Genomic DNA, 18,524 nt, shown 5'->3' with positions numbered 1-18,524 from the left:
TCACATTTGCTAATGGTTGGGGAACAAACAAAGCTCTGTTCTTTGCAGAAACAGCATGTTGAAGCAAATGCCTATTTGCCTGCTGGTCACGCTGGTAGGTGGCAGCTGGTCTGACGCAGGTAGAGGGGGCCTCAGCGGCAGTCTTCCAGCAGGCAGGGCTGGGAGACCATTTACTCATAGAAGGAAAGAGTTTTCAGCCTAGATTTAAAGATCGAGACTGTCTGAGTCCTGAACATTGTCTGGAAGGTTATTCCAGAGTTAGGGGGCTTTATAAGAAAAGGCTCTTCCCCCTGCTGAGGTTTTCTGAATTTTGGGAACTATTAAGAAGCCAACACCCTGAGATCTAAGTATTCTTGATGGTTCATATGTAGTAATTTTGTAATCAATATGGAATTTATAAATGTTCTAGATTTAGATTAAGGACCCTGGCTGCAGCATTTTGAACTAGTTTAAGTTTGAGGTTCCTGCTGGAACAACCTGACAAAAGTGCTTTACAGTAATCTAGTCTTGAGGTAATAAAAGTATGTACTAGCTTTTCTGTATTCTGTAGAGAAGGAATTTTTAGTTTGGCGATGTTCCTAAGATGCATAAAGACACCAAGATATTTAGCTTCTAGACCAGGAATAATAGAAGAATCAGTCAAGTCTAACATGAAGTCTCAGTTTATTTCTAGTGTCTTTTGGACCTAAAAAAAGAACCTTGGTTTTGTTACTGTTAAGAAGTTATGTGACATCCAGAGTTTTATATCCTTTACACAGTCCTCGATTTTCTTTAATCAAATATTTGGCTGGTATATAGAGCTGTGTGTCATCTGCATCACAATGGAAATTAACACCATGTCTGCTTATAACTGAGCCCAGTGGTTACATGTATAATGTGAATAATAGCGGTCCTAAAAGAGTCTTGCAGAACTACATATCTTACTTTTGTATAATTTGAAGGTAATTATTTTATCTTTTGTTTGATATGATTTGAACCACGATAGGGCTGTTCCTGTGATTCCAACCATTTTCTCTAATCATCTAGTAGAATAGTGTGATCTATTGTATAAAAGGCTGCACTAAGCCCGAGTAGGGCTAATAAAGACACAGCCTTGATCAGAGGCAAAAAGGAGATTGTTTGTAATCTTTACTAGGGCTGTCTCAGTGCTATGATGGGGTCTGAATCCAGATTGGAATTTCTCATATATGTCATTCTTACTCAGGTATAAGCAGAGTTGTTGGATATCTTGGATATAAATGTTAAGTTGGAGATGGCTCTGTGATTAGACATTGGACTAGGATCAGGATTTGGTTTCTGGATTAAAGGTTTTATGACTGCTAATTTAAGGGCTTTGGGTACATGCCCTAAGCTAAGGAATGAATTTACTATTGTTAAAAGAGGTCTGATAATTGGGAGTATTTATTTTAGTATTTTTGAGGGAATTGGGTCAAGTGTACAGGTTGTACAATTTGCTGAGAATTGTGTAGAAGTGGGTAGACGGCTTCCAGCCCTTGTTCTACAACTAAGTTATGTTCGAAAATGTCACTGTTTGTCACAAGTAAGAGGCGGACATACTTGCAGGATTATATTTAATACCAGAAAATGGAACATAACAAACCAAACAAACAATACAACAAATAACTTAAACAGGCCGAACTGGAAAAGCAAACAAGCACTTAAACTACCAAAAAGGCCACACCAACACACACGACTGAAACAAATATAAACATAAACATTACTGGTCAATTTAAACAAACCATATAAATATTACTGGTCAAAGAAGTTGGAATCTGGGGTTGAGTATCTGCCTGGCTTTTAGTATGTTTAGAAATCTCACTAAAAAGTACTCTGGGATTGTATGTTATTCTGGATCAGTGAGGCCAAATATGCTGAGTGAGCTTTAACGAGGGCCTTTCTATATTGACTAAGGCTGTCCTTCCAGGCAGAGTGGAACACCTAGTTTTGTCGTCTGCCATTTACGTTCTATGCACTGTTTGTTTTAAGTGTGCGCGTTTGATCACCGTACCACGGTGCAAGCCTTTCTTGCCTTGTCATTTTACATTTAAGCGGTGCCACCCTTTGTTAATCTAAGGGTGTTTTCTAGACCGTTTGTTAAACTATCTAGCTCTGTTTGGTTTGACGGAGTGTAAGCTAAGGTCGATAGGTCTGGGAGGTTTTTTAGTAAACTGTGGAGCTGAGAGACTGTCATTGCATGCTGTAGACAGTGGCGGGGGATGTAGCTCATAGGCGATTAGATAATGGTCTTATATTACTGAGCTTTGAGGTAGAAAATTTAGATTATCAATGCTAACACCCAGGGTCAGGACTAAATCTAATAATGTAATAATAAATATCAGAACTAATAATGTGTGGGTCCAGTTACGTTTTGGATAATGCTGACAGAATCTAAGATTGATGCAAACGCCTTTTGTTAATGACTGTTTGCTTTTTCAAAATGAATATCAATGTGTTTTTGAACAATATAAAATTTATTCTGGTAGATTATGCATACTCCACCTCTGCCTGATAATTTATGGCTATGTAGATCATTCTCTATTTGTGGTGGGAAACAATGTCACAAAGGTTGGAGGGCTTAAAAAAAATATTTCAAAACATTAGGCAACAACCCCAGGAGTCAGTATATATATATTTCCACAGTGATCCAAAGATTAAAACCACATTTTTTGTATGATTTCTTTGATTTCCCTTTTTTAAATCATGTCCAAATCCAAAGTCGCTTGATATGTAAAATAGCTTGTCACATAACCAATTTTGAACACATTTTAGTGTAAAGAAATATTTTAAAAGGTTTGACTTTTGAGATTTCATAAAACAGATCGATTTACAATATAGATTATTAACATCATACTACATAAAAAAATATGTATTTGGTTTTAAAAATATTTGTCACAAAGATTTTGGTCATTGGTGTCATCAGGACTCTTATGTTATATTTTATCATAGATGTGTATGGTGTGGGGTTTGGACTCAAGTGCAGTCAGAATTTGTTTTATTATGATGAAATGAAACTACCTCTTATGGCGTGTGCTTAGTGACTGTTGGGCTTGAACTACCAACCCTGGTAATGGGAGCCCAGTGTATTTCGACTGTGCCACCACAGCTGTGAGAGGTGGCAGTATAAACACTTATCATAAGAAACACAGAAAACAGCGGGAAAACAAACTAAAGACAACAACTCAAATGCTTTTCTCTTCTCTTCTGGTCAGCGTTGATTACCGCTGGGAATTCTGGGGCTTGGAGTTCTTTGCTCCAACCCCACCAGCTTTCCTACTTTGCTAGCCGGGCCCCCTGCTGGCGGCTGGCGGTAGATGCTGCCTGCTCACAGGTATGGCCAGACAGAGTGCAGCAGAGAGACAGAGGCTGCATAGGCAGTGCAGAGATGCAGATCCAGAACATAGGGCTGCTTACCTGGCAAAAACGCAAGAGAAATACAGGAGAGACATTGAACAGAATAAAAGAAAACGAATAGGGGATCTCTCAGGGGAAACGTCAAGAAAGAAAAAGATGGCGAGAAAGACAGGCAAGGCATAGAGCACAGTTAAGGGCAGCACCAGCCACAGTAACTCCAAAACCCCCAGCCACACCAGAAACTGACCCTAAGTCAAGGTTAGTTGCAAAATTAAGCACTGTTTGCATTATATGTTAGTATTTAATTATTTGACCCTGCAATGGACTGGTGCCTTGTTCAGGGGTATTTGTACCTTGCACCCAATATTTCAGAGTAGGCTCCAAACCCACTGCGATCCTGACTAGGAAGAAGTGATGGATAGATGTTATTTCTTCTTGCAGTTATTACATGTTTTACAACCATACCTTTTGAGTATATTTTTCTAATGCAAACAAAACAAAATTTGATTGAAAATGTTCAGATCAAGTTTATGTTAATCTTTTGTTTGTGTTTGAAGTTGCCTAAACACTTCTTTTTTTCAACAGAAAGCAGCACTATGGAAGAAAAGTAGTTGCAAAGCAAAAGTGGAAGAGGGGCTGCTTTTATCATTTGAAGGAGAGAATTTAACACAAATTAAATTATTAAAACGAGCTGATTTAGATATTCCATGTTTGGGTCTAATTCGGGGCACAGACACAGTCTTAATACGGTAAAACCTGGGTGACGCCTTAAAGCTGCTCGCATACGGTCTGTTTAGCCTGTCTGCGGTCTGGTCCCGGCTCTGGATTGTCAGGAGCCTTTTATACTACTCTGCAGACTATGTGCTATGCGCTCTGGATTGCTAGCAGCCTTTTACACTACTCTGCCGACTAGCAGACTATGCGCTATGCTGCGTGAAAGCACCCTCCCGCGTGGGGTTGGACGCCATTCCTACAAAAAAAAAAAACAGGCTTGCCTTCGAACTTTAACCAATTATGATGCACACCTCTAACTGGTCCACTTTGACCACCAATGAGCTAACTAGCTCACATTTAGTACAAACACGATCATTATCACTAGTGGTGAAAAAAGGGTCTAGACTAAACATACCACACTTCGTACACTCAAAAAGCCCAGCAACATCCATAATAAAGCAGGGACTTACCGCATGCAGTTGATTTGGGCACCAAAATAAACGTAGTTTGTTTTTGATATACCTGTGGGAATAGACTGTAAACACAATCTAAACGCAGTTAGTATGCGTAAGACGCAGTAAATATGTGGTAGAAAGTGAAAAAGTAAGCTAAACACGGAGACAGTGATGCCTCGAACGCCAGCTTCACAGTACTGAGCAGGAGAGCATTAATAATAATAATAATAATAATAATAATAATAGTTGTAGTAAATGTAAATAATCAGTAAAAGTCCAATCACACCTTCAAACGTTTAGCTCTTTGCAACTGACTGATCAAACAAGATCAATTTAAATAGCTTAGCACAACTAATATAACAAGTGGTTTCTCCAAATTTAACACAAAATGCCACTTTTAATGACTGCTGTTTTAGAATTATTTAATCCCCTACAAATACAATCCTTCAGAAAAGCACACATTTGCAAATCAGGTAGCATGGACTTCATTAGTTGCAAAAGGTGTGCTTGAAGAAAAACATTGAACACCTGAACTTGCTAGGAGTTTGTTGACTGTGACGTCTGATTGCTTGTTAGAAACATGACAAGGTAAGAGTGCAATAAGTTCAGAGAAGAGCTTGTTGCCTTGAACAAACAAGGAAAAATATACAAAAAGATAACAAAGACAGTGAATATTCCTAGAGATACAGTTAGAAGCATAGTTTGCAAGTTTAAAGTTAAAGGAACGCTGGCAACACTACCTGAATGTGGCAGAAAGAGGAAGCTATCACCGGCTCCCACCAGATTCCTGAGAAGGCAGGTGGTCAAAAACTCTTAAATGACCACAAAAGACCTGCAGCAAGATTTGGTGGCAGCAGGCACTGAGGTTTAATTTTGCATAGTAAGATGCATACTAGACACGGAAGGTCTTCATACCTTTACACCTCTACTGATCCAAAAGCAGAAGAAAGGTCGACTCCAATTTGCTTAAAAACATACACATAAGCCATAGAAGTTTTGACAGTCTGATGAAGCACAACTGAAACCTTTCAGGCTTATGGATCAGCAATATATAACTGGTGGAGAAAGAATGAAGCATAAACTGAAATGAACATCCTATATAGAAAAATGGTGTTGGCCTTTTGATTTTACGGGGCTGATGTGCTTCCTCTGGCACTGGAAACCTTCAGTGTAGGGCAAAATGGATTCAATCAATTATCAGGAAATCCTAGGATGCCATTCCTAGCCTAAACCTGGACTTTCCAACAGGACAATGATCCCAAGCATATCTCAGAGTTTACCAAGGGTTGGTTTTAGAAGTAGTCCTGAAGGATTCTGGTTGCCACAATCGCCTGATTTAAAGCCCTTAGAAAATCTTTGGAGAGATTTGAAGAAGGCAATTGCAACATGTTTTAAGTGCCATATTTGTTCAATGAAGAAATCACTTGTTATTTATTATTACTTGTTAAGTGTTTATAATTGAACACCATACCATAATCATTAAATGTGATTTGTATACTTCTTTTCTCCCATAATCATTGGAAATATAACACCTATTTGCACTTTTTGAATATTTTTCTGATATAAAGGAAAATATAGTTAGTCTGCTTAGCATGGCAACAGTTTTATAAGTAGTGTAAATGTCTTGTTAGTCTTCCTAAGGATAACTACAACTAGACTTAGACTAGACTTAAAAAGGTGTGTATATATCCCTAATATATTAGGGAAATTCAAACATCAGACTTTTGATCTTTTTCATCAGAATTTGTTATTGCTTTGGCAAAAAGTCTGATGTTTGAATTTCCCTAATATGTTTATTAAACAATTTTACTTTGTGTATTTAGCTCTAGTACATTTTGCTCTAGTTATTTTTGTACTGCTTTGTTTCTTTTACATGTGTTTAGCAGAGGGTACATGTTATGTTGCCTTATGTCATGTGTTTATATTATGCACCTTTTCAAACATAGCAAACCGCTCTGCATTTGTATTGATTATAACTGATGTATAAAATTGATGTAGAAAAAACCCTACAGAGCCTTGCTCCTGAGTACTTGCAAGTTCTCATTTTCTGTTATGCACCGCCACGATTACTGAGGTCACAGGGTGCTGGTTTCTTACTAGTTTCCAGAATTCAGAGGTCTTTAGCAGGGGAAAAAGCTCACCAACTTTGGAATATAATGTTCACAGGTTTGTGGACAATGGACTGGAAGAATGCCAGTGTTTTAGGGTGCACCCATGTCTGTATTGCCCTTTACTACTTACCTTTTAATTAGGTTGCTAAAGAGTCAAAGAGAGTTGTTAGCCACACTCTGATAATGTTCACATTCTTTCTACTCCATTAATCCAATTAAAACTAGCTACTGCTACCTGCCTTAACTTTCATTATTATTACCATTCCCTGTTATGATTATATTAGTTATACTATATTATGATTATATTAGCATACCTGAGCAGAAGAACAGGCTTATTTAGTGGTACGGTGACTTACAATAATTTAGTAACAAGTACTCAAGTAATTTTGGCCAGAGGAGGATGGGCTCCCCTTGTGAGTGTTTGTTCCTCCCAAGATTTCTACCTTGAGCTCTGAGGGAGTGTTTCCTTGCCACCATCGCATTTGGCTTGTTTACCATGATTTTTTCTTTTTTATGTTGATTTGTTAATCTATTGTTCTATTACTGGATTCTTGTAAAGCTGCTATACAAATCAATTTAAATTGAATTAAATAATGCAGAAAATGTGAGCAAGTCATCTGAAGGAGAAGCAGCACGATATTGCAATTTAGGTATGATGGCTGTGTCAATTACCAGCGGCATGTCTGTGTCAGCTGGGAGAATCCAAGCTTTAGCAAGGTGTTTTCCCTGTCACCCCTTTCTAGCTTTTTAATATGTTCCCATGGCAACCAGCATTCTCAATTAGAGCATGCAGCATGGTTGTTGCTTTGCATTACAGCTTGAGGTTTATAATGCAGGATTATTAGGCATGTTAGGGAACTAGGTGTATAGAAACAATGGTTGTTTTTTAAGTCTTCTTTAAGATATATTTGATTAATTATGGGTGCTCCTAAGAATCAACAAACACCAAAAGAGCTGGTACCTGTTCTGGTGGAAGAGTTCAATTGTGTGTGCGCGTGTTTATGCTTCTCCATGCGGCAAACGGGATGACAAGCCATGTGTGTCCGCCCTCTGGGGCACCAAAACACCAGCTGAATGGATAGCAGAACATAACCGGCATGTTGCCATGGTAACATGGAACAGTACACTGCAGTGAAAGGAAAATAAAGGGGAACAAGGGGATGGAGGTGGGGGAGGAGAGAAGAGGTGGCAGGACAGGTAGGAGTGAAATGGTGGTCAGTCTCTGCAGCTCAGCAGCCATAGCTTGTTGAACTACTGCTGCTGAACTACTGATCTTAGATTTGTCTGTCTTTTTGCTGTTCATCTTTTGTCCTCTTACAGATTACTGATTCTATAAAGCTGCTTTGTGACAACACCAGTTCTAAAAATCGCTATACGAATAAGTGTGATTTTATTTGATTGTATATGTGCTACTTTTCCTTTTTGATAGTTTTCCTTGAGTGCATTATACCTGAGCTTACTGTTATTTGCTTGAGTGTAACAAAAGTTACATAAGTTGCAAATCAAATTCTTATTACATATTTAACTTTTATTACTTCACCTTTTCCCTCTGATACAGTGATTTAGGATATCCAGATAATCCTGTGTTCATGTCTGCAGCCGTCACTTTGAAGAGAGCAACGTCGATAAGACTCCTTTAGGTTGATGCATTCTGGTGGTGCTGTACCCTGCTGTTTCTCTTGGAATACCTTTCATAAGTCCAAGATCAGATAATCTGTTTATATCAGAGAATCTGTTTATTGGTTTCTACTTAGATATGATTTATATATGGTTAACCTTATATTAAAATATTCAAAAGTAATAAGCACATCAGTGCTTGAGATGAGGTGGAGACCCAAGCCAACATGTAAAGCACCTTAGTGCCATGTTTTAAATGCCCAACAAGCTGGGTGCAAAGATTCAGGTGGCTGCTTCTACTGCGTTTTGCAATGTGACACATTTGCCCACATCTGTGTCAGAATTTGATGGTTTTAGGAATGGAATTTGCATAATACCAACAGCTCCTAAGCAAAAACACCAATGGTGTCTTGGCCAATTACCCACATATCTGACTAGTGCACAGGACAGTGCAGAATTACAGTGCAGTACAAAGCTAGGCTCAGTGCCCAAGAAAAACAACTTGTTAAATACTCCAGATAAGGCAAATAGAATGATATAACAATGTGGGCATTGCAAGTAAAGACATGAGTAGATTTTTACTGTAAATTTATGTTTAATTTAAATTTATGATTAACCTTAAGAGCAGCACGGAGTACTCGTATTAGTCCATTACAGAAAAATGCATAGCATGGGTCCCTGACTTGACTGGAGAAATGCTCTGACATGTCCAATTAGTGTGAGCTTTGCACGCCATGAAACAGTTATCAAAGCTTTTGGTGAGATTACTTTTTTGTTAAGCACTATAGAGGCATTAGAGGCAGCCATTTCCGTACATGTAAATGATGAAGAGAAATCTTTCAGCAGGCACTGAAGCTTGATTTTGTTAAAGGGTTGGAGGTCAGTTTACAGATGGTATTACCTGTGACATTTCTTTATATTTGATTCTAAGATTTGATTAGTTTGAATGCTGGTACAATATTGTCGTTTGTTTCATATGATTCAGATTAAAGTAATAGTTGGGTGAAAAAGGTAAATTTACACTTACAATTTCTCACTTACCCAAATAGATAATTTCTTGTTCACAGGAAGTTACACTGTGCCTTAAACCACTGTGACGGAGCACCCTTAATGAATTGGATTTGGTTTAAGTGAGTTTTTGGCGATTTAGGATACTATTGACTTCTACTATTTGTGAGCTTCATTCATTTTATAGCTTCACTGGTAAACTAAAGGTGCAAAAATTGAACACCAAACATATTTACATCTGAGGTAAGAGGAAAGTAATGTTGTTTACATAAAATCAGTTGTTCTAAAAAAATTGATTTGGAATAGTATCAACCCCTCCATTAACTTGCACAAGACTGTAATAAGTCCTCTGCCTTTTGATCATCATGAAATTTGCTCTGTGATTTGTCCAATTCTGGGAACCCAACATAACTGTTGACTTTAGATAGATAGACACTTCATGTTGAAAGCCGGCCATAATTTAGCTTTAATTCTAGGCTGAGTTATCTATGACTAAAGAATGGCCAACAGTGAGCTCCTATCTGCAGAACTTTTATATCCCTCCAAATGCTCTGTGAGGAACTGTTTATTGTGAAAAATGCCACATAAGTCCTTTTATCCATATTAAGGAAATGTGATTTGGTGGGGTTGGAAATTAAATGCTGACGGTATCAGTATTTGAGGAATAGTTTTGTGATGTTGGATAATTTGGAGTTCATGAAGATGTGGCCAACTGAGAAAGATGTGCCTTAATTTGACCATGTTTATACACTGGCTGTGATTTCAACTGTAAAGACAACATGCTGTAGTTGCATCCAAAGTAGCTCTGTCTGTTGAGATTTGTAAAATGTATTAAGGTTGTTTTCATTTACTAGCATGAAAATGGGAATTGTCTTTCATTGCTTTTTGAGGCTGCTGGTAGGCTGCACATATGGTTGCTTTCTTTGTAAACAGAAAGAGCATTATACAAAGTCAAAACATGCTAAATAACTTTATCATTGTTTAAAGAACCTGATCTTTTTTTTATTTTTCTTGCTGGGACAACACATTTTGTCTGTGTTTTGCTTAACAGTTCTGAACAACAAAATGTCTCCGGCTGTGTTTCATGTGTGGCATTGCAGCTTGTCCTGATGTTGAATCTGGCTTAATGAGAAGAGATAACAGCACCTTCAAGCAGAGCTCAACCTCAAGACTAGTGTGGAGGTTACACACGCACATTTTGCTTGACAGATTAGCTGGTTTAACCTGTTTAATGAGCACAGAGGTCAGTACATGACCTTTCTCCCCCTCTAATTAATAAAGTGGTCTCTAGTCAAGACAGCCTGGCTGCTGGTGCAGCTAAATGTAATAGGTCAGCACCATATGTCAAGCCTGTATAGGAATTATATTTTCTTTGCTAAACATTTTTGCATATTATGCAATTATACCATTGGTCTGGAACTTGATGTATGGAAGTGCAGATAGCAACTCAAGGCCCAATCTAAACTTATGGGTACAAAAATTTCACTCATCGTATGTTACATAACAACATATGTTATTGTTAAATCATTCAAACTTTTAACCCCTTAACAGAGTTAAATTTTTGTGCCATGTACTAACCTAACTAACTAGATCAAATCAAGTTTGTCATGTCACAACACTGACAAAATGACAATTTGACACAATGAAAAGTAGTCTGTGTGCAGCTTATATAACAGTGTAAATTTATTCTACCCTCAAAATAACTCAATATACAGCCATTAATGTCTAAACCACTGGCAACAAAAGTGAGTACACCCCTTAGTGAAAGTTCCTGAAGTGTCAATATTTTGTGTGGCCACCATTATTTTCCAGAACTGCCTTAACTCTCCTGGGCATGGAGTTTACCTTCACAGGTTGCCACTGGAATGCTTTTCCACTCCTCCATGATGACATCACAGGGCTGGCGGATATTCAAGACTTTGCGCTCCTCCACCTTCCGCTTGAGGATGCCCCAAAGATGTTCTATTGGATTTAGGTCTGGAGACATGCTTGGCCAGTCCATCACCTTTACCCTCAGCCTCATCAATAAAGCAGTGGTCATCTTAGAGGTGTGTTTGGGGTCATTATCATGCTGGAACACTGCCCTGAGACCCAGTTTCTGGAGGGAGGGGATCATGCTCTGCTTTAGTATTTCACAGTACGTATTGGAGTTCATGTGTCCCTCAATGAAATGTAACTCCCCAACACTTGCTGCACTCATGCAGCCCCAGACAATGTCACCACCATGCTTGAATGTAGGCATGACACACTTATCTTTGTACTCCTCACCTAATTGCCGCCACACATGCTTGAGACCATCTGAACCAAACAAATTAATCTTGGTCTCATCAGACCATAGGTTCCAGTAATCCATGTCTTTGTTGACATGTCTGCGGGCTTTCTTGTGTACAGATTTCAGAAGAGGCTTGCTTCTGAGGTGACAGCCATGCAGACCAGTTTGATGTAGTGTGCGCCGTATGGTCTGAGCACTGACAGGCTCAGACCCCCACCTCTTCAATCTCTGCAGCAATGCTGACAGCACTTCTGCGCCTATCTTTCAAAGACAGCATTTGGATGTGACGCTGAGCATGTGCACTCAGATTCATTGGATGACCAACGTGAGGTCTGTTCTGAATGGACCCTGCTATTTTAAAATGCTGGATGATCTTGGCCACTGTGCTGCAGCTCAGTTTCAGGGTGTTGGCAATCTTCTTGTAGCCTTGGCCATCTTCATGTAGTGCAACAATTCGTCTTTTAAGATCCTCAGAGAGTTCTCTGCCATGAGGTGCCATGTTGGAACTTTCAGTGACCAGTATGAGAGAGTTTGAGAGCTGTACTACAAAATTGAACTCACCTGCTCCCTATGCACACCTGAGGCCTAGTAACACTAATGAGTGACATGACATTTTGGAGGGAAAATGACAAGCAGTGCTCAATTTGGACATTTAAGGCTGTAGTTTCTTAGGGGTGTACTCACTTTTGTTGCAGGTGGTTTAGACATTAATGGCTGTATGTTGAGTTATTTTGAGGGAAGAATACATTTACACTGTTTTATAAGCTGCACACTTTCATTTTGTCAAAGTGTCATTTTGTCAGTTTTGTCCCATGAAAAGATCTGCAGAAATGTGAAGGGTGTACTTACTTTTGTGATACACTGTATGCAAGTGGCAATGGATCCAGGGTGGCAGGTAGTGAGGAGCAGATGAGGTCTCTAACCAGCCTCTCAAAGCACTTGCTTATGATGGGGGTTAAAGCAACCGGGCAACAGTCATTTAAGCAATGCTGGGACAATAGTGGGCAGTTTGAAGCAAACTGGCACAATAGAGAGAGAGAGAGATATGTTGAAGATGTCTGCAAAGACTCCAGCTAGCTGACTGGTGCAATCTTTAAGTGCTCTGCCAGGTATGCTGTCTGGGTAAGCAAGATTACGGGTGTTGATGTGCTTAAAGGATCTGTGCACATCAGCTTCGGAGACAGAGGGTGGGTAAGACTCAGCGGTGTATTGTACTTTCTCCAAGGGCGCAGCATGGTTTGCTTCGAAACCTGCACAAAAGGAGTTCAGCTTGCCTGGAAGCGTGGTACTGGTGTTTACCATGGAGCTCCCCTTATAGTCTGTGATTGGGTTTAACCCCTGCCACATGCTTGTGCTGTTGGTGGAGCTAAACTGTGCTTCCACTTTGGCTCTGTACTAACGTTTGGCTGCTTTTATGGTCTTGGGGAGAGTGTGGCTGGCTGTTTTATGCTGCTCCGCATTTCCGGATCTAAAAGCAGCACTGAGTGTGTTTAGGACTGTGTGAACTTCACAGCTGACCCATGGCTTCTGATTAGGGTTAATGCGAATAGTCATTGTGGGCATAACATTCTCTATGCACTGCCAAATAAATCTGGTGACTGAGTCTGTATACTCAACAATGTTGTTTGACAAATCACGAAACATCTCCCAGTCTACATAATTAAAACAGTCCTGGAGCATAAAGTCTGATTGGTCTGACCAGCGATTAACCACACTGATGGTGGGCGGCTCCCATTTGAGTTTCTGCCTATAGGGCTTTGTACTCCCTGAAAGGGGGTGTAGCAGTGTTCCAGAGTCTGTGTTTTTCACGTGCTGCTTGTGATGTGTTGAATCCACACAGCATGTCTAAAAACAGAATTCATTACTGTTGAATAAAAACTGAATGGGATATTCATTCAATATTGCAGTAAATGATTTGACCAGTAATCAATATACTGTTGATTTTTCCTCAATATTTTATATAATAAAATTTGAGAGAAGGTTGACACTGCCTTCCATATGTTTCCAGCCAAAGAGTGTGACATCTTCACTGGGTACAGATCACATGTTTTTTTTATTAACACTGTTTTCAGTTTTTATGCAGTTTTATATCAGAGGTAACAGAGTTGACCAGAACATTGGGACAGACATACTGTAATCTAGTTTTTAATTACTGAAATTTCATATTTGTCACACCCGTCTGGAATTACCTGACATAGCGGGTAATCCCAGGGCCAGATGTGCCCTTAGACTGCCCCCTCCTTCCGTGCCTGGCTCCAGGGTCTGCACCCAGCCCCCCTGCACTGCCCTGTTTCTGCCCCGGTGCTGGCTCCCAGGTTATCTGCCCTAGCCCCAGCGGCCCCATCCACCTCTGCCCTAGCCCCGACAGTCCCCCCGCCGAAGGTCCTGGCCGCCTCTGAAACACTTCACTGTAACTGTAACGGATTACAGTTACTGTTTATCCTGATTATGTAACTGTATATAGTAAACTATCCTTGCTGCAAAATGACACCTAGGTTTTGGGAATGAATATGGGGAGGACATGCTTCCAAAATCTTTCTCAAAATCTAGGAGTTGAGGAAGGATTCAAGGATTCAAGGATTCAAGGAGACTTTATTGTCATTCGCATCACATGTGGTACATGGGGTGGAACGAAATTGTGGTACCCAGGGACCCAGTTTTACCCAGACAGCAGTACTTAAATAAATAAAATATACATAAATATATAAAAATATATGTAAAAATGAAAATAAAATACAGAGAGAAGAGCATCAGTAAATGGAGAAGGTAGCAGCAGAGTGTATTTAAAGTGACTAGTGTCGTCAAAGTGTCGTTGCAGTGGTTCCACTAAGTGGCGTTTAAAAGTCTTACAGCTTCCGGAATGAAGCTGTTCCTCAGTCTGTTCGTTCTACACTTAAAGTGATTTGAAGTGCAGTTTTACCTCAAACAGCATTTACATTTTTAATTGGTGTAGCGTGCTTAAACACTTGTCAAATTAAATCAAATTTATTTGTATAGCACTTTTTTACAACTGGTATCACAAAGCAGCTTTACACAATCAGTAATTAGTAAAAAGACAAGAAATCAACAACCTAAGACATGAAAACCTGAGACCCCCAGTGATTAAGCCAAAGGTGACAGCTGTAGGGAAAAACTCTCTCAGAGCTGGAGGAAGAAACCTTGGGACGGACCAATACTCACAGGGGGGACCCATCCTCTTCTGGTCGGAACAACTTATAAATTATTGAATATAGCCTCCAAACCACCAAGACTGTTTTACTGCTCAGGTGTGCTGATATAGGAGTCCATTAAGATTTTAACATGGTCATTAGACAGGTAGCACTGGTGGAAGGCGGCTGGTCTGATATAGGTAGAGGGGATCCCAGTGGTCAGCCTTCTAACAGGTCGGTGCGGATGAGTGGACGGCCATTTACTCAAGGAAGGTAAAGAGACAGAGTAAGTTCAAAATGGATTAATGGAGAGCAGAGAATGTTGAGCAGTATCAGTTTATAGAGAGCAGAGAATGTTGAGCAGTATTGGAGTTTATGGACACATTTCAGTGCATTGCAGTTCTTCTTAAAATAAAACTTCACAAGAACATTAGTGCACTGCATTGCACAACACACTAAGAAATTCAGTAGTTCTACACTGCAGCCAAATATATATATATATATATATATATATATATATATATATATATATATATATATATACTATATATATATAGGCTACTTCCCCACACAGTCATTTTAGCATGATGAATCTATGTGAAGGGGAGTCAGTCTCTTGTGGAGTGGTGTTTGTGTTCATGAAGCGTCTCTCTTGCCTGGAGCTTTGGACAGGAGTTCTTGGACAGAGCAGACAACAGGGCAACTTCTCTGCATTCCAGCCAACCTACGAGACATGTTCGGAATGTCATTCATTGGCACCCAAAGACAGCAAGGGTGCAGAGAGTAAACCCGTCCCGCCATGGTCATACTTATTAAAACCCTTTGGAAAAGACAAGGCCACTTTTATATCCTAATACTTCGGCGTACACACACAATGCTGTTCTTTGCTGGTTTGGTGTGGTGAAGGGCAGATGTGCAATTTATGTGAACAGTCACATAATGGTTGACTGTTAAAAAAACACAAACAAGATTATGTACTCATAGTTGGTTTGTGCTTGTGAATGCTTAGTACAAAATCATTATACATTTGAACAGGGAAATTAAAGATTGAAGTCATCAAAACATTGTCTTAAAGTGATAGGAAGGTCCATTTTCTGAAGTTTTGGCCACTTTGTAAACATACAATTGTGACACTGACATGGTAGTAGCACAGTAATAAGTGTTATGACATTATTGTCACCATTGTGTTGGAAGTGGTTCATCAGGCAAAAACTGATAATGACTAATACAGATTGCATCTTTCTAACTGTACACCAGTTTACGCTTACATGCATGCCAAATGAGATTCTAATAAAGGTGAGTTCTTTTTCACTTTTATTTTTTATTAAGTATTGTAAACCAAACTTAATACTTCTATTTGAATGTACTGTAGAGGACCACCATTTGAGATTTTCCATCAAGTGAGGGTATAAAAAATAGAGTGGACTTAGAGTGTCTCATTCTTGGCAGTAATGTATATTGATTTCTAAATACTACTGTAAGAGCTGTGCAACAAAAGGGCTGTGAACGCTTCTACAGATTCTGATTGACCAAGAGTTGTCACTACTGGGAAAAGTCATGTCTTTGGCATCATACAAAACAGAAATACTCTATTTGTTTTGTAGATTTTTACTAACCATTAATCAGTGGCTTCTTGCAAAGTGTTAAATTTGCACAAATAAATCATAATCTCTCGAACTCATGAGCTAGGTCTGCTAATAACAACATAGAAAAACACACTTGTGTTTTATTTTCTTGACATCTGCATGTAATAGGATTACTCACTAGAATGGCAATGTTTGTATCTCATTATGACACCTGTTTAAAGTAAAGGGAGAATGTAAATATGATAAGAACAATCCATGCCTACAGAGAGACCAGAGAGATAATAAGAGAATAATTTCTTAGCTCATACCTGCATCTTTCATTTCAGCCCCACCCCCGTTTTGCACATGTATCGATTTAGTTCTATGGTGGCCATGCTCCTGTTGTGGATCAATGTGAGGCTATAAGGAGAAGATATAGAGAAATGTGAATGCTTTAGAGCTTTCCTGAAATACATACAGTAGTGAGGTGTGCCTGCTGGAGACAATTGTATTTCTCTTTATTTTTGTTAAATGATTCTCACAAATGAAACACAACCCATTTAAAATCATTCAGAAAGAACATGGTTAAGAATTCAGTCAGAACCCAAAATGATAAATTGGCCAACAAAACAAAAAACAAGGCACTGCCCTCCATCTCTTTCCACTAAACATTGTATAAATTCAGAATATATATCATAATACTACAGCTTTTTTGAGCCACATTGTTGACATCTGTCATCACTGATTACTGACTGCATCATCATCAAGGATGTGAACCTGCAAAGGTAAATAAGATGACACCACATCTGCAGTAATCTGCAGTAATTTTGCATTACTGTGCATCTCAACATTGCGTGATTGACGGTCCAAGGTGCTTTCTGTCAGGCTTTACGGTCTGCTGGAGCTGTATGAGATGGAAGGTGTAAAAGGGGAGTGCCTCCTTCTCCCGCTCCCCAGCCCAACCTTCTTAGGAGCGCAGAGCAATGATGTAATGTTCATGGCTGACCCCCCCCCCCCCCCCCCCCCCCGAGACACATCTTTTGCTATACCTTCCTCTCTCTCTGTCTCTCTCTTTCTCTCTCCCCTCTGTCCCTACCCCTCCCATCTCCTGCTACTGCTACTGCTCGTAGCGGCTGGCGTCTGTGCAAGCGCTGGGCTGTGCTGTGTTAGCCGCAGCCCTGGGCGTCTCTGGGGGATCCCTGCAGAGCTTGCTGTTCTTCTTCCTCTCTTTCGTGACAGAGCAGGAGAGACCCCGCTGTTCGTTATTTGCTGATCTGTTAAGGTAATTGTTCCTGCACGAAACAAAAGACATGTTGCGGATAGCCAGAGAGAGAGAGAGAGACACAGAGAGAGAGAGAGAGAGAGAGAGAGAGAGAGAGAGAGAGAGAGAGAAAGGGATTGTTTTGGAGTGGGTGGGGTGGGTAAAAGAACAAGGCAGGAGTTAAGGTCTAGGGGTCCCGGTGCAAAGCCTAAAAAACTGCTACTGCACTGCTAATACCACAGTGGCAGGAGAAATTTGGGTTGCCTGTGGCTGTCTCTCTCTCTTTTTATTTTGCCGGCGAGCTGTCTTTAGCAGGGTGTTTGTTACCATGGTTAGCAAAGGATGGATTCCTGTGCTGGCTCATTGCTGGTTCAGCAAGTCAGCAAGAAACATGATGCTTCAGAAAATGTGATTCCCTAAATTAATCCATCGTTAAAACAGCTTACTAGTAAGACCTTCCTTTTATGTCTTTGCTGATTTTATTAATCAATAAACTTGTAAAACGTGTGCTACTGACGTATCCTGATTTTTGCTTGCAATGTGGTTTGTGTCGTTTGCTGAAGGTGGCAGATTGATTTCCCTTGTTGGGTGTGTGTGTGTGTGGGGGGGGGGGGGGGGGGGGGGGGGGGGGGGGGTACAGCTGTTGTGTGTGCATGGACAATGCTCCTCGGTAAGGACATGCCTTACCCCCAAAATATGCGTTTCTGCTTTTTTTGTCTTTGTACTGGTCAATATTGGAGCTTCAGATCATTTATTGGCCCATTTTAAATAGGTACATACTTTGCAGCCTGTAATTGCTCACACCATTACAGTCCCCAGCATCCAGTTTAATTCTAGTTCCTTTTTTGTCTGTGGTAGTTCTCTGTAAGGTCTGTCATAATTTGTCTGTTGCAGTGTAAATATTTAATGTCTGCTCTGCTGTATACATGGACGTGGCCATTACTAATTTATGTAGAGGATTTCTCTCTTTTTGCATGGGAGGAGAATTCCTGTACCCAGTGTAGCAATTTTTTTGTAAAAT

The 18,524-nt window shown here is 39.8% G+C and overlaps 1 protein-coding gene across 2 annotated transcripts in view; it reads left to right on the top strand.

The window, feature by feature from the left end:
• Positions 1-17,368: 17,368 nt before the first annotated feature.
• sema4ba (sema domain, immunoglobulin domain (Ig), transmembrane domain (TM) and short cytoplasmic domain, (semaphorin) 4Ba) overlaps positions 17,369-18,524 on the top strand; it is a 74,655-nt gene continuing 73,499 nt past the window's right edge. Inside the window, exon 1 of one of the 2 annotated variants that reach the window (XM_072694609.1) lies at positions 17,369-17,524. The gene's annotated coding sequence lies outside the window, so the exon portion shown is untranslated. Of the gene's footprint in view, positions 17,525-17,864; positions 17,952-18,524 lie in introns of those variants that run through there. The other variant, XM_072694611.1, reaches the window with a different exon arrangement.

Source organism: Salminus brasiliensis, chromosome 13 (genome assembly GCF_030463535.1).
Source record: "Salminus brasiliensis chromosome 13, fSalBra1.hap2, whole genome shotgun sequence".
NCBI classification, from domain to species: domain Eukaryota; kingdom Metazoa; phylum Chordata; class Actinopteri; order Characiformes; family Bryconidae; genus Salminus; species Salminus brasiliensis.
This window is presented reverse-complemented; position numbering and strand designations above follow the sequence as displayed.